Source organism: Leuresthes tenuis, unplaced genomic scaffold, assembly GCF_036924035.1.
Source record: "Leuresthes tenuis unplaced genomic scaffold, fLeuTen1.0.hap1 SCAF_21, whole genome shotgun sequence".
NCBI lineage: Eukaryota > Metazoa > Chordata > Actinopteri > Atheriniformes > Atherinopsidae > Leuresthes > Leuresthes tenuis.
The window spans coordinates 14,675,674-14,694,915 of record NW_027325375.1 but is presented as its reverse complement, the minus strand read 5'-3'; the positions used below and the strand labels follow the sequence as shown (position 1 = coordinate 14,694,915).

General features: G+C 41.8%; 6 non-coding genes across 6 annotated transcripts; 3 read left to right on the top strand and 3 right to left on the bottom strand.

Annotated features, from left to right (window-relative positions):
• The first annotated feature begins 5,862 nt into the window (after positions 1 to 5,862).
• LOC140280458 (U2 spliceosomal RNA) lies at positions 5,863 to 6,053 on the top strand. Its single transcript, XR_011909424.1, has one exon. It is a non-coding gene; the product is annotated as a U2 spliceosomal RNA (small nuclear RNA).
• Positions 6,054 to 6,463: 410 nt separating this feature from the next.
• Positions 6,464 to 6,577, top strand: LOC140280755 (U5 spliceosomal RNA). The gene has a single exon (XR_011909683.1). It is a non-coding gene; the product is annotated as a U5 spliceosomal RNA (small nuclear RNA).
• Positions 6,578 to 6,852: 275 nt separating this feature from the next.
• On the top strand, positions 6,853 to 7,038 carry LOC140280550 (U2 spliceosomal RNA). Its single transcript, XR_011909503.1, has one exon. It is a non-coding gene; the product is annotated as a U2 spliceosomal RNA (small nuclear RNA).
• Positions 7,039 to 9,682: 2,644 nt separating this feature from the next.
• Positions 9,683 to 9,870, bottom strand: LOC140280440 (U2 spliceosomal RNA). The gene has a single exon (XR_011909408.1). It is a non-coding gene; the product is annotated as a U2 spliceosomal RNA (small nuclear RNA).
• A 275-nt stretch (positions 9,871 to 10,145) lies between these two features.
• Positions 10,146 to 10,260, bottom strand: LOC140280762 (U5 spliceosomal RNA). The gene has a single exon (XR_011909690.1). It is a non-coding gene; the product is annotated as a U5 spliceosomal RNA (small nuclear RNA).
• A 410-nt stretch (positions 10,261 to 10,670) lies between these two features.
• Positions 10,671 to 10,861, bottom strand: LOC140280653 (U2 spliceosomal RNA). The gene has a single exon (XR_011909590.1). It is a non-coding gene; the product is annotated as a U2 spliceosomal RNA (small nuclear RNA).
• Positions 10,862 to 19,242: the final 8,381 nt, after the last annotated feature.

Sequence of the window (19,242 nt, the reverse complement as noted above, 5' to 3'; positions counted from 1 at the left end):
GCCAACTTACAAGCTTCAGTAAGTGCAATAAGCTCAGTAGTTTGAGCAGAGAAATGTTTAGGAAGAGAACCAGACAACAAAGTGTCATGTGAAGAACATACTGCAAACCAAACACAGTTAGTACCTGTGGCTGGATCACGCAAAGCTGATCCATCTACAAAAAGAATCATGTCAGAGTTTGGAAGAGGAGTCTCTAAAAGATCAGGTCGGGGTGTACAAACTTGTTCCAAAACAGCTTCACAGTCATGAGGCTCCCCATCCTCAGGAGTCGGAAGCAAAGTAGCAGGATTCAGAACAGTACAACGTTTAACAGTGACATTTGGCATATCACGGAGCACAGAGGTGTATCTGAGCCAACAAGCAGTTGAAAGATGTGAAGTTTTCTGCTCGAGAAGAATAATGGCAACAGCATGAGGAACCAAAACAGTCAAATTAGCGTTTTAGGGGTGACAATTACTGGTTCACAGCCTTTTATCAACCCCACATCATATTTGCTCTTAGCCCAAAGATCATTGGGCACTTCAGCCAACATGGGTATCGAAGACAAATCTGTTTCAGATAAAAAACATGCTTCAAAATGTGATTCTGTGGTAGGAATTAAGTCCACAGTTCTTTGACAATGCATTGTACTCAAAAATGTTTTTTTGTATGCTGACAATCGTTCAGAAAACATCAAATTTGGATCAGCAGGTGAAACAGTCCACTCCATTTCTTTTTGACATGTAGCAACAAACTCTCCCACACCTTGTCACTGCCAGTGTGTACGTTTGGCCAAGGAAATGTGAGGGCGAGTACCACAAACACTAAAAAAATCAAAGTGCTCTGGAGTCAATAAAGTAGGCGCACATATTTTTTCACTTCTTCTCATAGTCATTGTCAGGCCCCAAAGAAATGTGTGATGTGCAGTGCAAATCAGTAGGTTGCATGAAATCAGAAAGGGGTGAAACTAACGCTTTTGCTTCTTCCACTAGTTGTTGTGAAAAAGGAGAGCTGGGAAGTTTCCACTCATAAGCATATGTAAGTGCCGATGAATCAAACTGCACTGCTGTGAAAAAAGGCTGTAACATAACCTTAACACCCTCTGGTGTAGAAGTTAAAATAATGCCTAATTTACACATGAGATCACAGCCCATCAGGTTAATGGGACACAACTCTGATAACAAAAATGAGTGTTTGAAGGAGAGCTCATCGGGAGTGACAACACGCAATGGGCATTGTCATTTTCTCCTTCACAACCTGGCCTGATGCAGACATACAGTAAACGTGGTTTCCACTTAACTTTGGAGGACAATCAAACTCCCCTGACGTCACTACTGATGAACATAAGTTCCTATATTCTGAGAGAAATATCTTTGCTCTAGGACGGAAATAGCATGCAAAACTTTACTACGTGAATCACAGTCGGCAAGCGTTGCTTCACTACACAGAGCAGGAAGAATGTGTGAGTGTGTTTGTGCTATCACCCATTAGTGGAGGCTCCGCTGCCGCGTGACGTCCAGAACCTGCCTCCCACCCTCAGTCAGCCTTTTGCCCAATTTCATCACTTTTTAGCTGTGGACAGTCCTTCTTCCAGTGTCCAGTCTGGCCACAGTAAAAACAAATATTCGGATCATAGCTCTGGCGTGGCCCATTTCGACCTCCTCTCCCACACGTCCACGTCTTCGACTTCGGCCTCGTCCTCTGTTTACACCAACTGCGTAATACATGGTCATGGTTGCCAAATGCAGCTCCTTTTCACACTTGTCCCTTTGGGTTGTCTTACGCGTCTCAACTTGGTTCTGAGCATGGCGAGCATATCGGCGAACGTCAGCCAAACGAGGACCCTCACACCATCCCACGTAAATGTTCTTTACTTCAGTGGCGACATCTATATAATATTGTCTGGGTCCCGTTAAAACATCTATTTTTCCCATCTAATTCCTTGTTTGCTTTAAAAAGAGTATTCCCCATTTTCTATCCCTTCAGTAGCCAACCAGTTTGTATGGAGTACACTGGAGCAACTTGACTGATCAGTAAAACACTGCTTTTGTTGTCACCGCAAGGCTTCCCCCGTCGGTTGTTTCACTGAGACACTACTGAGTAACTACAACTCAACACAGTTTATACACATAACATTCATATACATACTAACAAACAAACAAACAATAATTTATCGCAATTTTCTCATCTCTGTTTGAACGTACACCCAGGTAAATATTCCTGTAGTCTTCTCATACCGACTATGGACCCATTCATTGTTTAACTTCACTGTTTTGCAAATCCTAATTGAATATTACACATTGACATTGAACTTTACTGGATAAGCAGGTCTTCATTGCATTCAGCAGCCTATATGTGAGCATCTATGTGTAAGCTGTTCTTCTTTGCATTTATCAGCAGCAAGCAATTCTTCACTGCACATGCATATGTAAATAGTAAAACAATTCCAACGTGTTAGCGAAACCTTCTATATCACAGTGGTTTCTAAGATCTATTTTAAGTTCTTTGCCATCAGTGAGATGACATTGTTTACAAAGTGTGTCAAATTATCACTGAAGATCTTTTCAGGAATTTCAAATCTAGAAATGAGTTATTTTACGCGTGATTTTGCTACTGAGAGTGCATCTGCTTGTGCACATGGAAATATTTCAGACCATTTGGTAAAAACCTCTGTTGTCACTGAGCAGAATCGTTTCCCTTAACATTAATTTAGTTCAATGAAATCTACACAATAATGAAATAATGAAATACAAACAAATATGTTGAAAAAGATACACTGGCTTAGGGAATTATCTTCGTTTTGGTCTTAGATTGCCCTGTGGAATGTATTTTGCACATATTTGACCTGCTAGACAAAACTTTATTAATTTATTTATTCTAAAAAAAAAATTCAATAATTAGTAAAACCATATGCTGTAAAAACCTTGTTCATTATTGCTTCCATCCCTCCTGTTGAGACATGACATGGTCCGTGGCTCAATACTGCAGCATATTTAAACAAATTCTTTGGCAGTATGGTTTTCCTTCCGGTCATTCATACGAGTCTATTGTAGATGGCAATTGAATAACATCTAATAATGCTAAAATATTTGTAGTTTATACATTTAGCTGTGGATGTCAACATACCTGTTTTTCCAATGCTGTGTTAACACATGTACAGTTGAGAAGGCATACTGACTGTCAGTGTAAACGTTAACAACCTTTTTGTTATTTAATTTACAAGCTTCAGTTAAAGCTACCCATTCGACTGCTTGAACAGAGTAATTTTTTGGTAGTGGTTGTTTTAAGAAAACTTCAGTTTCTGTTACTACTGCAAATCCTGTAGCATTTGTGCCATCAGGGTTTTTTGCTTGACCTGTTGAATAAATATAGTTATTTCTGCATTTTCATAACGTATATCAGTTAAGTCTGGCCTGGGTAAAACACTGATGGTTATTTCTGACATGCAATCATGAGGCTTTCCATCTGTGGGGTAGGTAGCAGTGTGGATGGATTAAGTGTAGCACATCTCTCGACAACAAGGTGTGGCTGTGAAAGAAGAACTGTTATGTAGGAGAGATGTCTGGTAAAGATATTTTGTTAAGTAACCATATCACAGCCACTGCATGAGGTACCTTAAGTGTTAATGGGTGAAATAACACCATTATTGTTGATGCCTGCACTGCCAATGGCTTCTGGCCATTGATTCAAAAGTACGATCTCGTCCCTTTTTCCCCCTTTCAGTGGACACTGGCCCCTAATTACCGCAATTCAGCAGGGGGTCTTTCATTAGGAGTACTGGACTCCCCCGTGCACGGTTTCAGCTCCGACCCTGGAAAGCGGAAAAAACGTTGAAATCTGGTTTGAGGACCCAATTGTTGAGAAAAGTCTCTCAATGAGACTCAGAGTTGCTGGAGTCAGTTAATGCAAATGTTTAATCTTGCAGCAAGTTCAAGAATGTGTGTGTGTATGGGTGTATGTGTGCGAACGTGTGTGAGTTTGTGTGTGTGAGAGTTTAAAGAACCTGTTATCCACAGGCAGGTCTTAACTAGTATGGCACAGGTCCAGCCTGTCTCATCTTTTTTGGAAGGTCCAGCGCTCGGCCGTAACCCTTCTGTCTGTTTGGACTCTCACATACATTCGGTTAATCATAGAAAAACGAGAACAAAACTTTTTAGCCCCTTAAATTCATAAAACAGACATGGTGCAGTTATTTCCATTCTAGAAAATAAGAGTAATCACCACCATTCCTATAAATTCTGGATATTCTAACAATCTGAATCTTTTTTAAATGTTCGATGAAGCCCTTTGCTGTTCTGTTTAGAGACTCAGCTGATCATAAACCAAGTTTTGCTCTTGAACCAAGCTTCTAAACTCTTCACCTTTTTCATTTCTCAGTTAGTATTCACTTTAAAACTGATTAAAAGAAAAATTAAATGAATGCCTATCAACAAATGTGGGATCTAAACTCTAGTGCTTTCTCTAAAATAATTTCCTTTCTCAATTCAGAAATGTGTGTGTGTAAGTCACAACACCCGTGACACCAAAACGGCTTTCTTTTCTCTCTTTTCTCTACACTCTGCACTGTGAGCACACACACCAAATCAGAAGGGCTTTTTTCTCTCTTTTCTACATTATGGACTGTGGGGACAGTCCATAATGTGTGCCAGGGCGTTGTCTCACGTATTAGATTATGCTTAAGATACGAATGGGTTTATCAGTCACATCAGAATCCATACATACTGATCCTCCCGTAATAAAATGGTCGGATCTTATCAAACACACTTTGTTTCTTGTGACAAGTCAGCGAAACAGCGTATACACGTCAAGACACTGAATCAAGTTTGCCACAAGAACTCATAAGTTTGGCAGTATTGCTCTGCCGTCAGCAATCATACACCCATTTTATTTTCATGAGACATGTGCAGGCACCTGTTCATCTACTGTTCTATCACTATGAATTAGTTTATCTATTATCAATAAGGATACTTCTACAACTACTATCAAAGTATGTCCGGACTTCTTATGTTGTCAGTTGCTATATATGAATAAGTGGGTTGCTACTGAAAAGCATTAAGCATGTCACACAGCCCAAACATATAACATTTCAGGACACACCACACAGTTAACAACCACAGTGAAGCGTGTCAAAGCCCAAACATGTAACATTCAACAGGACACTTACACAACACATTCAAATCAAACAGTCAGACAACATACAAGAACATATACCCCAGCCGGCATTGCTCCCTGCCTATTTTCCTACAACTCACTATGTGTGCGCACACCTTTATTCACAAACTCTTCAACTTATACTCTTTTACCGAAGCTGCTACAGCTCGATTGGCCAAATACCCTTAGATCCTATTTCGGTGAATTTGACATCTGCCTTGTATGTAACAGATTAGCGGTTTAGCAGTTTTAATTTAGTTTGAGTGAAGGAATTCATTTTATAGCAAAATCCGAAATCGTGAAGAACTCATGAAAGTAAGCTTATTCTCGGATTCCTGAAACTTTAGATTTGCTCTTTCTTTTACTGCAAAGTACAACGTTGAGCAGCACTAATGAGTTGTTTCTATTTTTGGCAGGCTTTACCTTTGCGGATGAAGCCCTTTCTGTCTGTGCAAAAGAAATCTTGTTACTGTGCAGAGTGACTTCTCTGAGTAGAGTCGCCTTACTTGTTGCGACTGTGCCGATGTTCGAAGCTGGAGTGCAAAGTTGTTGCTTGAATGGTGCTCGCTGGAGCGTGTGGTAGTGTAAAGTTATACCATTTAAAAGGGCTGAAGAGTGCTCAGTGCAGCGGGTGGGCGGAGGTGCAAAGTGACACTATGGCCATAAAAAGAACACCGCTACAAGTGCGCATTGTGCCAGGAAGGGCCCTCGGACGTGAACCAGTGGACAGTTATCGCTTCTCGGCCTTTTGGCTAAGATCAAGTGTAGTATCTGTTCTTATCAGTTTAATGTCTGATATGTTCTCTATGCGAGGACTACATATTAAATGGATTTTTATCAATAGGAGTTGAAAAAGGAGCTTGCTCCGTTCACTCCAAGCATCGACCCGGTACTGCAGTGCAGCTGGGAACGGTGCGCTCTCCTCTGCTCTTGTGAAAAAGCAAACAGCGGTGCAGGATGGAAGTTTCAGGGAGCCTAAGATGAAACTTTCTTTTAATCTGCTGAGAAAAGAGAGTGAATGCGAAGCAGACTTTAACACGGCTCTGGGAGCGAGCCGAGTGCGGGCTAACCGGGACAATTGCTTGAAAGAAACGCGACACCGAATGAGCAGTCAGAACAAAGCCTCAATACGGTGTTCCTGTGTTGTTTGTGGCTGCCTTGTCTTTTGCACAGAGTAAAAGACAAGGCAGCCATCGAATAGGGCCCGATTGTTCCTACTTGGTCAGCCGAAGAGCAAGGGGGGGAGCAAGCGTCTCAACCAAGCAAAGCTCACCATGGGGAAGGTGGCTATGCCAACTAGCCTGATGCCCTGCTCCCGCAGTGATGGATAATCGTACACTGGTTTCTCATCATAATGTACAAGTCTTTCGCCTTTTACTAAAGACTTCCGTGGAGAGCAGCACTAATGAATTGTTTCTATTTTTGGCAGGCTTTACCTTTGCGGGTGAAGCCCTTTCTGTCTGTGCAAAAGAAATCTTGTTACTGTGCAGAGTGACTTCTCTGAGTAGAGTCGCCTTACTTGTTGCGACTGTGCCGATGTTGCTTGAATGGTGCTCGCTGGAGCGTGCGGTAGTGTAAAGTTATACCATTTAAAAGGGTTGAAGAGTGCTCAGTGCAGCGGGTGGGCGGAGGTGCAAAGTGACACTATGGCCATAAAACGAACACCGCTACAAGTGCGCATTGTGCCAGGAAGGGCCCTCGGACGTGAACCAGTGGACAGATATCGCTTCTCGGCCTTTTGGCTAAGATCAAGTGTAGTATCTGTACTTATCAGTTTAATATGTGATATGTCTATGCAAGGACTACATATTAAATGGATTTTTATCAATAGGATTTGAAAATGGAACGGTGCGCTCTCCTCTGCTCTTGTGAAAAAGCAAACAGCGGTGCAGGATGGAAGTTTCTTTTAATCTGCTGAGAAAAGAGAGTGAATGCGAAGCAGACTTTAACACGGCTCTGGTAGCGAGCCGAGTGCGGGCTAACCAGGAGAATTGCTTGAAAGATACGCGACACCGAATGAGCGGTCAGAACAAAATCTCAATACGGTGTTCTTGTGGTGTTTTTATAAAATGCGGTGTAAAAAAAGGTGTGAATGCCCCATAGAAAACTAAAAGGTGGAGCGGAAGTGTTCGGCTGCAAGAAGGTGTGAATGTCCGACTATATTTGGTGAAAAGCAGGTGAAGCAAGGTCTGAATGCCCAACCTTACATCATCAAAAGCGAGATAAGAGGTTTTTGGCTGCAAGAAGGCCATAGTTTGCCAAAAGCGGGTAAGGTGCGAATGATCGGCTAAATATCAACAAAAGTGGGGGCGGAGGTCTTCGGATGCAAATGGGTGTGAATATCCCACCATACAAGTATGGTGGAGAGGAAGCTGTGAATGGCCGACCATAGTTTGCAAAAAGCGGGTGAGAAAAGGTGCGAATGTCCAACCATACATGATCAAAACAGGGAGCGGAGGTGTTTTGCTGCGACAAGGTGTGAATGTCCACCCATAATTAATGAAAAGCGGGCAACAAGTAGGTTCGAATGCCCAACCATACATCATCAAAAGCAGGAGTGGATGTGTTCGGCTACAAGAAGGTTTGAATGTCCGAGCATAGTTTGTAAAAAGCGGGTAAGAAAAGGTTCGAATGCCCGAACATACACCATCAAAAGAGGGAGCGGAGGTGTTCCGCTGAAAGACGGTGTGAATGTCCGACCATAGTTGGTAAAAAGCGGGTAAGAAAAGGTGCGAATGCCCGAATATATACCATCAAAAGCGGAAGCGGAGGTGTTCGGCTGTAAGAAGTTGTGAACGTCCGACCAAAGTTTGTAAAAAGCAGTTAAGAAAAGGTTCGAATATCCGACCAAACATAATCAAAAGTGGGAGCAGAGCTGTTCGACTGCAAGTAGGTGTGAATGTCCACCCATAATTCCTGAAAAATGGGTAAGAAAAGGTGCGAATGCCCAACCATACATCATCAAAAGAAAAGTGGATGTGTTCTGCTACAAGAAGGTTTGAATGTCCGACCATAGTTTGTAAAAAGTGGGTAAGAAAAAGTTCGAATGCCCGAACATACATCATCAAAAGAGGGAGCGGAGGTGTTCCGCTGTAAGATGCTGCGAATGTCCGACCATAGTTGGTAAAAAGCGGGTAAGAAAAGGTTAAAAAACCCGACTGTACACAATCAATAGCGGAAGCGGAGTTGTTTGGCTACAAGAAGGTGTGAAAGTCCACCAATAATTACTGAAAAATGGGTAAGAAAAGGTGTGAATGCCCAACTATACATCATCAAAAGCAGAAGTGGATGTGTTCGGCCACAAGAAGGTTTGAATGTCCGACCATAGTTTGTAAAAGGCGGGTAAGAAAAGGTTCGAATGCCCGTACATACACAATCAAAAGAGGGAGCGGAATTATGGGTGGACATTCACACCTACTTGCAGTCGAACAGCTCTGCTCCCACTTTTGATTATGTTTGGTTGGATATTCGAACCTTTTCTTAACTGCTTTTTACAAACTTTGGTCGGACGTTCACAACTTCTTACAGCCGAACACCTCCGCTTCCGCTTTTGATGGTATATATTCGGGCATTCGAACCTTTTCTTACCCGCTTTTTACCAACTATGGTCGGACATTCACACCGTCTTTCAGCGGAACACCTCCGCTCCCTCTTTTGATGGTGTATGTTCGGGCATTCGCACCTTTTCTTACCCGCTTTTTACAAACTATGGTCGTACATTCAAACCTTCTTGTAGCCGAAAACCTCCACTCCCTCTTTTGATCATACTTTGTCGGGCATTCGCACCTTTTCTTACCCGTCTTTTACAAACTATGCTCGGACATTCAAACCTTCGTGTAGCCAAACACATCCACTCCTGCTTTTGTTGATGTATGGTTGGGCATTCGAACCTACTTGTTGCCCGCTTTTCATTAATTATGGGTGGACATTCACACCTTGTCGCAGCCAAACACCTCCGCTCCCTGGTTTGATCATGTATGGTTGGACATTCGCACCTTTTCTCACCCGCTTTTTGCAAACTATGGTCGGCCATTCACAGCTTCCTCTCCACCATACTTGTATGGTGGGATATTCACACCCACTTGCATCCGAAGACCTCCGCCCCCACTTTTGTTGATATTTAGCCGATCATTCGCACCTTACCCGCTTTTGGCAAACTATGGCCTTCTTGCAGCCAAAAACCTCTGATCTCGCTTTTGATGATGTAAGGTTGGGCATTCAGACCTTGCTTCACCTGCTTTTCACCAAATATAGTCGGACATTCACACCTTCTTGCAGCCGAACACTTCCGCTCCACCTTTTAGTTTTCTATGGGGCATTCACACCTTTTTTTACACCGCATTTTATAAAAACACCACAGGAACACCGTATTGAGGCTTTGTTCTGACCGCTCATTCGGTGTCGCGTTTCTTTCAAGCAATTCTCCTGGTTAGCCCGCACTCGGCTCGCTCCCAGAGCCGTGTTAAAGTCTGCTTCGCATTCACTCTCTTTTCTCAGCAGATTAAAAGAAACTTCCATCCTGCACCGCTGTTTGCTTTTTCACAAGAGCAGAGGAGAGCGCACCGTTCCCAGCGGCACTGCAGTACCGGGTCGATGCTTGGAGTGAACGGAGCAAGCTCCTTTTTCAACTCCTATTGATAAAAATCCATTTAATATGTAGTCCCCGCATAGACATATCACATATTAAACTGATAAGTACAGATACTACACTTGATCTTAGCCAAAAGGCCGAGAAGCGATATCTGTCCACTGGTTCACGTCCGAGGGCCCTTCCTGGCACAATGCGCACTTGTAGCGGTGTTCTTTTTATGGCCATAGTGTCACTTTGCACCTCCGCCCACCCGCTGCACTGAGCACTCTTCAACCCTTTTAAATGGTATAACTTTACACTACCGCACGCTCCAGCGAGCACCATTCAAGCAACATCGGCACAGTCGCAACAAGTAAGGCGACTCTACTCAGAGAAGTCACTCTGCACAGTAACAAGATTTCTTTTGCACAGACAGAAAGGGCTTCACCCGCAAAGGTAAAGCCTGCCAAAAATAGAAACAATTCATTAGTGCTGCTCTCCACGGAAGTCTTTAGTAAAAAGGCGAAAGACTTGTACATTATGAAGAGAAACCAGTGTACGATTATCCATCACTGCGGGAGCAGGGCATCAGGCTAGTTGGCATAGCCACCTTCCCCATGGTGAGCTTTGCTTGGTTGAGACGCTTGCTCCCCCCCTTGCTCTTCGGCTGACCAAGTAGGAACAATCGGGCCCTATTCGATGGCTGCCTTGTCTTTTACTCTGTGCAAAAGACAAGGCAGCCACAAACAACACGGGAACACCGTATTGAGGCTTTGTTCTGACTGCTCATTCGGTGTCGCGTTTCTTTCAAGCAATTGTCCCGGTTAGCCCGCACTCGGCTCGCTCCCAGAGCCGTGTTAAAGTCTGCTTCGCATTCACTCTTTTTTCTCAGCAGATTAAAAGAAAGTTTCATCTTAGGCTCCCTGAAACTTCCATCCTGCACCGCTGTTTGCTTTTTCACAAGAGCAGAGGAGAGCGCACCATTCCCAGCAGCACTGCAGTACCGGGTCGATGCTTGGAGTGAACGGAGCAAGCTCCTTTTTCAACTCCTATTGATAAAAATCCATTTAATATGTAGTCATCGCAAAGAGGACATATCAGACATTAAACTGATAAGAACAGATACTACACTTGATCTTAGCCAAAAGGCCGAGAAGCGATAACTGTCCACTGGTTCACGTCCGAGGGCCCTTCCTGGCACAATGCGCACTTGTAGCGGTGTTCTTTTTATGGCCATAGTGTCACTTTGCACCTCCGCCCACCCGCTGCACTGAGCACTCTTCAGCCCTTTTAAATGGTATAACTTTACACTACCACACGCTCCAGCGAGCACCATTCAAGCAACAACTTTGCACTCCAGCTTCGAACATCGGCACAGTCGCAACAAGTAAGGCGACTCTACTCAGAGAAGTCACTCTGCACAGTAACAAGATTTCTTTTGCACAGACAGAAAGGGCTTCATCCGCAAAGGTAAAGCCTGCCAAAAATAGAAACAACTCATTAGTGCTGCTCAACGTTGTACTTTGCAGTAAAAGAAAGAGCAAATCTAAAGTTTCAGGAATCCGAGAATAAGCTTACTTTCATGAGTTCTTCACGATTTCGGATTTTGCTATAAAATGAATTCCTTCACTCAAACTAAATTAAAACTGCTAAACCGCTAATCTGTTACATACAAGGCAGATGTCAAATTCACCGAAATAGGATCTAAGGGTATTTGGCCAATCGAGCTGTAGCAGCTTCGGTAAAAGAGTATAAGTTGAAGAGTTTGTGAATAAAGGTGTGCGCACACATAGTGAGTTGTTGGAAAATAGGCAGGGAGCAATGCCGGCTGGGGTATATGTTCTTGTATGTTGTCTGACTGTTTGATTTGAATGTGTTGTGTAAGTGTCCTGTTGAATGTTACATGTTTGGGCTTTGACACGCTTCACTGTGGTTGTTAACTGTGTGGTGTGTCCTGAAATGTTATATGTTTGGGCTGTGTGACATGCTTAATGCTTTTCAGTAGCAACCCACTTATTCATATATAGCAACTGACAACATAAGAAGTCCGGACATACTTTGATAGTAGTTGTAGAAGTATCCTTATTGATAATAGATAAACTAATTCATAGTGATAGAACAGTGGATGAACAGGTGCCTGCACATGTCTCATGAAAATAAAATGGGTGTATGATTGCTGACGGCAGAGCAATACTGCCAAACTTATGAGTTCTTGTGGCAAACTTGATTCAGTGTCTTGACGTGTATACGCTGTTTCGCTGACTTGATTGTCACAAGAAACAAAGTGTGTTTGATAAGATCCGACCATTTTATTACGGGAGGATCAGTATGTATGGATTCTGATGTGACTGATAAACCCATTCGTATCTTAAGCATAATCTAATACGTGAGACAACGCCCTGGCACACAATCAAAAAAAAAAAGAGAGAGAGCGGTTTTGTGTCCCCACAGTCCATAATGTAGAAAAGAGAGAAAAAAGCCTTTCTGATTTGGTGTGTGTGCTCACAGTGCAGAGTGTAGAGAAAAGAGAGAAAAGAAAGCCGTTTTGGTGTCACGGGTGTTGTGACTTACACACACACATTTCTGAATTGAGAAAGGAAATTATTTTAGAGAAAGCACTAGAGTTTAGATCCCACATTTGTTGATAGGCATTCATTTAATTTTTCTTTTAATCAGTTTTAAAGTGAATACTAACTGAGAAATGAAAAAGGTGAAGAGTTTAGAAGCTTGGTTCAAGAGCAAAACTTGGTTTATGATCAGCTGAGTCTCTAAACAGAACAGCAAAGGGCTTCATCGAACATTTAAAAAAGATTCAGATTGTTAGAATATCCAGAATTTATAGGAATGGTGGTGATTACTCTTATTTTCTAGAATGGAAATAACTGCACCATGTCTGTTTTATGAATTTAAGGGGCTAAAAAGTTTTGTTCTCGTTTTTCTATGATTAACCGAATGTATGTGAGAGTCCAAACAGACAGAAGGGTTACGGCCGAGCGCTGGACCTTCCAAAAAAGATGAGACAGGCTGGACCTGTGCCATACTAGTTAAGACCTGCCTGTGGATAACAGGTTCTTTAAACTCTCACACACACAAACTCACACACGTTCGCACACATACACCCATACACACACATTCTTTAACTTGCTGCAAGATTAAACATTTGCATTAACTGACTCCAGCAACTCTGAGTCTCATTGAGAGACTTTTCTCAACAATTGGGTCCTCAAACCAGATCTCAACGTTTTTTCCGCTTTCCAGGGTCGGAGCTGAAACCGTGCACAGGGGAGTCCAGTACTCCTAATGAAAGACCCCCTGCTGAATTGCGGTAATTAGGGGCCAGTGTCCACTGAAAGGGGGAAAAAGGGACGAGATCGTACTTTTGAATCAATGGCCAGAAGCCATTGGCAGTGCAGGCATCAACAATAATGGTGTTATTTCACCCATTAACACTTAAGGTACCTCATGCAGTGGCTGTGATATGGTTACTTAACAAAATATCTTTACCAGACATCTCTCCTACATAACAGTTCTTCTTTCACAGCCACACCTTGTTGTCGAGAGATGTGCTACACTTAATCCATCCACACTGCACAGATGGAAAGCCTCATGATTGCATGTCAGAAATAACCATCAGTGTTTTACCCAGGCCAGACTTAACTGATATACGTTATGAAAATGCAGAAATAACTATATTTATTCAACAGGTCAAGCAAAAAACCCTGATGGCACAAATGCTACAGGATTTGCAGTAGTAACAGAAACTGAAGTTTTCTTAAAACAACCACTACCAAAAAATTACTCTGTTCAAGCAGTCGAATTGGTAGCTTTAACTGAAGCTTGTAAATTAAATAACAAAAAGGTTGTTAACGTTTACACTGACAGTCAGTATGCCTTCTCAACTGTACATGTGTTAACACAGCATTGGAAAAACAGGTATGTTGACATCCACAGCTAAATGTATAAACTACAAATATTTTAGCATTATTAGATGTTATTCAATTGCCATCTACAATAGACTCGTATGAATGACCGGAAGGAAAACCATACTGCCAAAGAATTTGTTTAAATATGCTGCAGTATTGAGCCACGGACCATGTCATGTCTCAACAGGAGGGATGGAAGCAATAATGAACAAGGTTTTTACAGCATATGGTTTTACTAATTATTGAATTTTTTTTTTTAGAATAAATAAATGAATAAAGTTTTGTCTAGCAGGTCAAATATGTGCAAAATACATTCCACAGGGCAATCTAAGACCAAAACGAAGATAATTCCCTAAGCCAGTGTATCTTTTTCAACATATTTGTTTGGATTTCATTATTTCATTATTTTGTAGATTTCATTGAACTAAATTAATGTTAAGGGAAACGATTCTGCTCAGTGACAACAGAGGTTTTTACCAAATGGTCTGAAATATTTCCATGTGCACAAGCAGATGCACTCTCAGTAGCAAAATCACGCGTAAAATAACTCATTTCTAGATTTCAAATACCTGAAAAGATCTTCAGTGATAATTTGACACACTTTGTAAACTATGTCATCTCACTGATGGCAAAGAACTTAAAATAGATCTTAGAAACCACTGTGATATAGAAGGTTTCGCTAACACATTGGAATTGTTTTACTATTTACATATGCATGTGCAGTGAAGAATTGCTTGCTGCTGATAAATGCAAAGAAGAACAGCTTACACATAGATGCTCACATATAGGCTGCTGAATGCAATGAAGACCTGCTTTACCACTAAATTTCAATGTCAATGTGTAATATTCAATTAGGATTTGCAAAACAGTGAAGTTAAACAATGAATGGGTCCATAGTCGGTATGAGAAGACTACAGGAATATTTACCTGGGTGTACGTTCAAACAGAGATGAGAAAATTGCGATAAATTATTGTTTGTTTGTTTGTTAGTATGTATATGAATGTTATGTGTATAAACTGTGTTGAGTTGTAGTTACTCAGTAGTGTCTCAGTGAAACAACCGACGGGGGAAGCCTTGCGGTGACAACAAAAGCAGTGTTTTACTGATCAGTCAAGTTGCTCCAGTGTACTCCATACAAACTGGTTGGCTACTGAAGGGATAGAAAATGGGGAATACTTGTTTTAAAGCAAAAAAGGAATTAGATGGGAAAAATACATGTTTTAACGGGACCCAGACAATATTATATAGATGTCGCCACTGAAGTAAAGAACATTTACGTGGGATGGTGTGAGGGTCCTCGTTTGGCTGACGTTCGCCGATATGCTCGCCATGCTCAGAACCAAGTTGAGACGCGTAAGACAACCAAAAGGGACAAGTGTGAAAAGGAGCTGCATTTGGCAACCATGACCATGTATTACGCAGTGGGTGTAAACAGAGGACGAGGCCGAAGTCGAAGACGTGGACGTGTGGGAGAGGAGGTCGAAATGGGCCACGCCAGAGCTATGATCCAAATATTTGTTTTTACTGTGGCCAGACTGGACACTGGAAGAAGGACTGTCCACAGCTAAAAAGTGATGAAATTGGGCAAAAGGCTGACTGAGGGTGGGAGGCAGGTTCTGGACGTCACGCGGCAGCGGAGCCTCCACTAATGGGTGATAGCACAAACACACTCACACATTTTTCCTGCTCTGTGTAGTGAAGCAACGCTTGCCGACTGTGATTCACGTAGTAAAGTTTTGCATGCTATTTCAGTCCTGGAGCAAAGATATTTCTCTCAGAATATAGGAACTTATGTTCATCAGTAGAGACGTCAGGGGAGTTTGATTGTCCTCCAAAGTTAAGTGGAAACCACGTTTACTGTATGTCTGCATCAGGCCAGGTTGTGAAGGAGAAAATGACAATGCCCATTGCGTGTTGTCACTCCCGATGAGCTCTCCTTCAAACACTCATTTTTGTTATCAGAGTTGTGTCCCATTAACCTGATGGGCTGTGATCTCATGTGTAAATTAGGCATTATTTTAACTTCTACACCAGAGGGTGTTAAGGTTATGTTACAGCCTGACAAAGTTTTCACAGCAGTGCAGTTTGATTCATCGGCACACTTATGAGTGGAAACTTCCCAGCAAAAGCGTTAGTTTCACCCCTTTCTGATTTCATGCAACCTACTGATTTGCACTGCACATCACACATTTCTTTGGGGCCTGACAATGACTATGAGAAGAAGTGAAAAAATATGTGCGCCTACTTTATTGGCTGTGTCGCTCACTCCAGAGCACTTCGATTTTTTTAATGTTTGTGGTACTCGCCCTCACATTTCCTTGGCCAAACGTACACACTGGCAGTGACAAGGTGTGGGAGAGTTTGTTGCTACATGTCAGAAAGAAATGGAGTGGACTGTTTCACCTGCTGATCCAAATTTGATGTTTTCTGAACGATTGTCAGCATACAAAAAAACATTTTTGAGTACAATGCATTGTCAAAGAACTGTGGACTTAATTCCTACCACAGAATCACATTTTGAAGCATGTTTTTTATCTGAAACAGATTTGTCTTCGATACCCATGTTGGCTGAAGTGCCCAATGATCTTTGGGCTAAGAGCAAATATGATGTGGGGTTGATAAAAGGCTGTGAACCAGTAATTGTCACCCCTAAATCAGACTTTTGTCCATGTAAAAAACAATACCCTTTTAAGCCTGAAGCAATTAAAGGGATTAAACCTGTTTATCAATCTTTTCAGAAAACAGGCGTTATTGTTCCTTTTGAAAATTCACCTGTGCTTACTCCATTGTTTCCTGTTAAAAAGATTAAAGATGCTGGCCAGCCAGATGAATGGCGTTTTGTACAGGACCTCCAAGCGGTGAATGCTGCAGTTCAGCCACATGCTCCTACTGTGCCCAACCCACACACTATTTTGTCTCAAATTACATCAGATGCACAGTTTTTCTCAGTGGTTGACTTGTCGCCAGTGCACCCTGATAGCCCATTTTGGTTTGCTTTTTAGTTTGAAGGGAGATCTTGGACTTTTACCCGGTTATGCCAGGGGTACTGTGAAAGTCCCACTATTTACAATGCTGCCCTCAAAGCTAGTCTGGATTAACTTCAATCAACCACAGGCTCTGCTCTTTTGCAGTATGTGGATGACATCCTTTTATGTAGTCCATCTAAACAACAGTGTGAAAAAGACCAAATGACTCAAATAACTTTCTTGCTTTCAAAATTTTTCCTCTAGTGACGCTGACTTAGAGAGGGATGAAGATAATCATGTTTAATTGTTCATGTTTTGATTGTTTATCATTGGACCCTTTATTACTATGATGCCTGCATTTTAAACTCACGTTGTGTGCAAATGCAGGCTGATGTTTTACAGATAAAGTTATTATTTTCCTTGTTTCTTTTGGGTTGATTAATATAATGGTATTATTATAATCAAAAGGGAGGAATGTAATGGAAAATAATTCTTATATGCATTGTATTGAGTGTTACTGTGTATAACCTGCAAATGACCGAGCTGCAAGGTACCACCCTGCCCTGTTTTCTTAAATTCCTCTTTACAATGGTGGGCTTGTTATAATGAGATAGCTGCACTTTAGGGGGGACAGGGTTAGGCTGGTATTTACGAGTGTGTCTGGGTAACCTCAACTGATGGTTGGGGAGGAAAGTTAGAAGAACAATCAATTATACCCAAAAACAGATGACGTGATGAGCGGGCAATATAACTGTGTGTTTTTGCTTCAGTGGTCAGAGCAACTCTGTATTCTGTACTGTGTTGTTCTCTCTTGCAAGATATTATTATTAAAGCCTCTTATCTCCTCACAAGAAAATAACTGACTCCCCAAATGCAAGTGTCAGGACAAATGATCAAACTTCTCCAAGCTTCAGTCTGCAGAGAGGTACAAGACAGGGTTGCTCACTTTCTCCCTCACTTTTTGCTATTTTCATCAAACCTTTAGCAGCTGCTATCAGACAAGATAGAAATATTAAAGACATCCAACCCCAAAATATTGAGCATAAAATAAGTCTTTATGCTGATGATGTATTACTTTTCCTTCAGAACTCACAGGCGTCTCTCACTCACACGATCACACTCATAAATAAATTCTCAGCACTTTCTGACTACTCTATCAATTTGTCTAAGACCACAGTTCTGCCCATTATCTGTAGGGTCCAGAATATACCTGCGATCACTTTACAGTCAGGAAATATTAGATATTTAGGCATAAACATTTCCTCCAGGCTCTCAGAGCTAACAAAGCTAATTTATGTGCAATTATTAATGACAGTAGAGGACAATCTTTCTCGTTGGAAGTCCTTACCTATATCACTTATGGGGAGAGTTACAACCATTAAAATGATGATACTACCAAAAGTTAACTATTTGTTCTCAATGATCCCCATAAAACCATCTGCTACTTGGTTTAAGTCACTAGGTTCATGCATCTCCAAATTTCTGTGGAAAAACAAACCACCACGTATTAGTTTAAAAACCCTACAGAAGACCAAGGACAGTGGTGGATTAGATTTACCTAATTTTCAGCACTATTCCTTAGCCAATAGGTTACAGTATATATCAAAATGGTTTAAATGGTAGTAGAATTTCTAAGCATCTGCACCCCAAAACTACTATCAAAAATATATAAATTATTGTCTAAGATAGATGACACAATGTCTCTACCGTCCTCAAAATGGGAGGCAGATTTATCCATCAGTTCTAGTCATAGCTTCTGGCCACATATATGTTTGAACACCTTCAGAATGACTCAAAATCCTAATTTAGAGCTCATACAATACAAAATTCTTCATAGAACACACTATACAGGACAAAGGATGTTCAGGATGGGTCTAACACACTCAAACATCTGCTCACATTGCACAGATAACACACCTGATGATTATGCACACGTTTGTGGTTTCGTGCGCCTGTCCAGAGGTTCTGGCTTGAAGTCTGTGCGGACCTATCAACATGACTAAAGTGTAGCATTCCTGCATGCCCCACACTGTGCATACTGGGTGACTTAGACAACATCAATGTGGAATTCAGCTTAGCACACATGATCCTCACAGTGTTATGTATAGCAAAGAAAACTATTCTCATGAACTGGAAAGCGAAGAACAATCTGTGTATTAACCAGTTTAGAAATTTTCTTTTAGATTATATTAGCATGGAAACAATGTCTGCTTCCTCAAAACATCAATTGGCTGAATTTAATTCTCTCTGGTCCCTTCTGATTAGCTTGATCACATAGTGGTGGTGGTGGGTTGCTGTCCCGTCGCTCTGGGCGGTTGGGTGTGTGCTGGGGGGGGCTGTGTGGCTTCGGGCGTCTGGTGGTCTCTCGGGTCGTGGGGAAATACAGCAGCCCTGTATTATTGCTTCCTGTGAAATCAAGATACAATGTGCACATGCTGGTTACAAATAAGAAAATACAAACAACAAACAGTTTCTTCCATGGTTCACAGCATGTGTATGATCATCTTCATCGCTGGTCCCAGTAAGGATGTTTCAATCTTCGGTGTCAGAGGTTACTAGCACTTAACACACCGTTGGAGTACAGCTTTTACTGCTGACTCTTATCTTTGTCCTTCCGGGCGTGTTGGTTAGGCTGATGTATTTCAGGGTGGA